This window comes from Austrofundulus limnaeus, unplaced genomic scaffold (assembly GCF_001266775.1).
Source record: "Austrofundulus limnaeus strain Quisiro unplaced genomic scaffold, Austrofundulus_limnaeus-1.0 Scaffold42, whole genome shotgun sequence".
NCBI classification, from domain to species: domain Eukaryota; kingdom Metazoa; phylum Chordata; class Actinopteri; order Cyprinodontiformes; family Rivulidae; genus Austrofundulus; species Austrofundulus limnaeus.
Genome location: NW_013952444.1, coordinates 2,383,969 through 2,388,509, shown reverse-complemented (window position 1 = coordinate 2,388,509; position 4,541 = coordinate 2,383,969).

Here is a 4,541-nt window from a genome sequence, read left to right as displayed (position 1 = left end):
GCATAAAACTTGTCATTAATATACATTAAAAATACATTTGCTTACAGTAAAAATGGCCCTGGGTGCATTTTTTTTTGGTCCAGTGACTGTTTTTTAAGAAGTACATACCCAAAGTTGAGTAAAGAAAACTTTAAAAAGTGAATTTTGCATGATAGGTCCCCTTTAAATATACTAACCTCACTCCTTTGAAACAACTAAGGCAAAAATGAAATTAATTCAGAAAATCTTTTCAGGGCCCCACCTTGATGTTTCGGGACCCCACTTTGGGTCCCGACCCCAACTTTGGGAAACACTGTTCTAGGATACGTCCAGAACACGGCTGCCATCTTGAAAGCCACCTTACTGGATCATGGGCAAGTTTTTCCCAATAGAACGGTGGTCACGTAGCACATCAAAGAAGACCAGAATCGTCTCAGAAATAGATTGCTGCAATCAGTTTCGCATTAACGCTTGTGATTCATAAGTTATCAAGACAGAAAGTTACAGCAGCAAATTGGAACATTGCCTGTGATGCACAGCTGTTTGATGTGTTCAGCGCTGTCCCTGGTGCTAAACAAAGAGCTTTCATCAAGTCCATCCTCAGGAAGTTTTGAACTATCTGTGGTGATGACGTCTGGATCAGTTATGGCACATCTGATTGCAGTAAATCATTTCTGAGACAAATCTGGCCTTCTTTCATATGCAACATAACCACCGTCCCATTGGAAAAATTGGATAATGATCCAACATGGCGATTTTCAAGATGGCAGACATAGCTTTTACAGTTACAGTAGGTGCCCCCGTCAATTACTTTACCTTACTTTCCTTTTCGAAATAAAAGGGTGTCTTGACACTTTTGACTCAGTATAYCAATTAAGATATTAATTGTATGTGAACTTTCCACTAAACACCTTTTCGAATGATCTGAACTATTGATTTRACTTGAGCTTTTACACAAATTTAAATTAGTTTCTTCCTCTTTATTAGTCACACAAATTGCTCATAAAACAAATTGCATTAATTTGAATAAAGTTGCAAAAAAAATCCCTGTTTGTAGTATGTGAGTTATTTATTTTGTTGAATTGCCCTTTAGCACAACCTTTGCTTTAATGCATTTTAACTCAATAACGCTGTGATTTCATGAATGCAACAGAGACGGCAGCATAAWACATTTGAGTCAGCAGTTACAAAATGTTCCTCTTAGTTCACACGTACAGCGTGAACAGACAGGGTTACCACTCGTGTGGAACAGCTTTGACACCTTCACATCATTTGTTTCTATATCTCATAGATGTTGTTTGAAGGAGCTTTTAAGATTTATTCCTACTTGTTTGGTTGCTATCTTTTTTTACTCAAATGTAAAGCATTATTTGTTGTTAAATGGGCCATATGAATAAATCTGGTCAGTTAGTTTGGATTTTAACCCATCATCTGTCGTCGACTTTCTTTTGTTGTGAGAAATACAGACAGCCGTGTGAAACCATAAAGACTGAGCCCAAACCTAATCCCGTTCTGTGACATTTAACACAAACTGACGGGTTGCTTAACGGCTCTAAAGAAAGAGTGACATTGTGCGTCACCTCCTCGCCCTGTCATCACACTGACAGAACCATAAGCACATCCTCAGATACTAAATTGCACCCAGAGAACTGAGCTCACGACTTCAAGCGGGGGGGAAGGTGAAGCGTGACTCATAGTTTTAAATGGACAGAAACCAGCAGATTGTGTTGCTTTTTTAAAACCAATTATACAGCAAGAGGGTTGAATTTGATGGAAAATGCAGTCTTGTTTTGTTGCAAGAGCTGGGATTGTTCAGCAGGAGGTGGCTGAGAACCATCTCTGACAGCTGCTTGTAATGACCCAAAGAGGAAAATAGGAGTTATTCAACAGAAAAGCAGCCACACAGTGACAGACGGGATGGAAAATTGTTGGTTTATTAGTGATTCTGTCTGCAGTGACATCAGAGCCTATCCATGACTCAGCCACCGACCACCATTCTCAGGTAACTGTGAGGTGGTCGGTTATCTCACACACAGAGCGAGCTGAAATTATGTAASAGGGTCGGCTTTACACCTCATTTATTGAGCGTTTGATGTTTCTTTTTTTTTTTCAGATTTAGAATCTAACGATCTGCCTTTTCAAGCACAACTGAGCTGAGCTGCTGTGATCACAACATCCCTCTGAATAAATTAGGGAGTATCGATCTATGGAGACTGCTTTCAAAAGAYACCCACTGGGGCGTCAATTTCTGAAAAAAGCTTGGGTGTCACTTTCTACATGTGAAAACGCACAGGTAACCTGTGCGTGGATTGATGCTCAATATCTCCTAAACAAACATCTACAAGTAAAAKATTTTATTTTTAGGGAAACATGTTTTTTCTGCAGGAAAGTCGGACRATTGATTACACAGTGGGAAGAGTGTCCTGATGCATCTCAATAATCCAAGTAGAAAAATCTAACAAGGTTGAGTCAGGTCTTCCAGATGGGTTCATTGAAACAGTTCGTCTCTTCAGAAAGAGATTTCTTCAGTCTGAGGAGTTGCAGGTAATATCAGCAGCACCGTTTGGATAGTGGATCAACAAGTTTAGTGATGACAGTCGAAACTKGTTGCATGCAAAAGAGGACCATCAGYCTAACAACCGATTGTTCKTTATCAGTTGTGCTCTAATGGTAGCTTATTGGTCACAGTGGACTGAGTCTTACAATAACGGCATTGTCAGAGAGGGACAACTAGACTCAGAGGCCTCCACCTCTGTTTAATGACGGACAGTTCCTCTTCACAAAAATGGCTTCCTTTACTCCTCTCGCAAACCAGCGTTCCTCTCTATTAAGTTGAATACATCTTCATCCCTGAAAGAGCAACCTCTGGCCTGTAGATGAGTGTAAACTGCAGAGTCCTGACCTGTAGATGAGTGTAAACTGCAGAGTCCTGGCCTGATGGTGTAGCTCGTCTGTGTTGGTCCATTCTTTTGAACAGTGGCTGCTTTGTTTCCCTGACCTATAACTGGTCGCAGTCCTCCTGGCACTTAACAGCATATACAACATTACTCTATTTGTGGGGGCCGGATCTTTGGAGTGAACTGGTCTTTGCCGTGATGTGTTTTGGGGTTTGAAATCCACTGGGACGTCATGTTTAGAGAATAAATGTCTCAGCTTCTCTGAAATTCTTAAAGCTTTATGTTTTGGACACTCTAGAGCAGCGGTGCCCAAACATTTTCCCCAAGAGGGCCAAAATGAAAATCTATCCTGGGCTGCGGGCCAAATGCAGTAATGTAATACTTGAAATACAAATACTTTTTAAGTAAAGTCTTTTGTTTTTAATGAGTAAACCTGCAGCCAGTGCGGTGGCCCGCTTTTGTTTTAGTCTGCACAGTTGGAGAAAGTCTGCCATACGTTCAAGTAGCAAAGACTCATGGGACATTAATGCCCCATGAGTCTTTGCTACTTAGATAAAGTCAGCACCATGAGTGAAGACTATCTGCACTACAGCCCCTTATATAGTCATTGGGCCAATAGATGAAATGACTAAGTGGAAATACTGTGTTTTTACATAGGACGACAGGTTACAGCCTTGTAACTATGTCAAATGCTGATGGGCCACATCAAATGGCTTGTTGGGCCAAATTTGGCCCGCGGGCCCCAATTTGGGCTCCCCTGCTCTAGAGTTTTCTTTTTAAGAGTAGCATCAGTGTTGGTTTGCAGGAATCTGATTTCAGACATCATTTTCACAAATCATTCTGACKCCAAGCAAGGTCTCTCTGGAATGCCGTAGCATTGAACGAACCATAACRTTCATTATTTTTAAACACTTGAGTTTCATTTGAAAATTTCAGGTCCAGCGTCTCAATAAAAGTTTACAGGTTTATCTGAGGTTAAGACAGGGGTGCCACCAAGAGGGGTGCCAAAGGCCAWCCCTAAAACCCTGGTGCCTGCCTCTCCACAATGGTCCCACTTGCCCAATTTATAAATATATAAATAATATAATAATGCATAATATATAAACCATGCATGTTTTTAGTGAACATATATTTTTATAATTCTTAAAATCTAACCCTCCTGAATAAGGACAATCAGTCTAAAATCAATGTCCTCAACGTTAGGATGCAGGTTCTCAGGCGGGTTTTTTGAATTTTTTTTAAACATAAATACAAATTTAAAAGAATAGCTTCAATAAGTTGAATAGTGGCCGTGCAACTGTAAATAAAAAAATATTCATAACTGGAGTAGATCTATGTATTTATTTTAGAAGATGACTCCCTAATCTGCATTTTGTTGTAATTGTGAAATAATCTATGTAAGACAACAACATGACAAATATCATGAAATTCTGTTCTGGCTTTTGGTTTTGGTGCCACCCCAGGATTTTCAGTGGCCCCCCGGTTTAAACATTTCTGGATGCGCCACTGTTTTAAGGAAGTGAGGATGAGAGACTGAGGTGACCTAAAGGTTGTTTCCGGGGAATTCTATGGTTGGTGGCTCTGGAAAATGGAGACTTGTGGGGGTTCTGTCTCACTGGTGCAAACATCCTGCAGCTTATGACACCCCCCCCCCCCCCCCCCCCC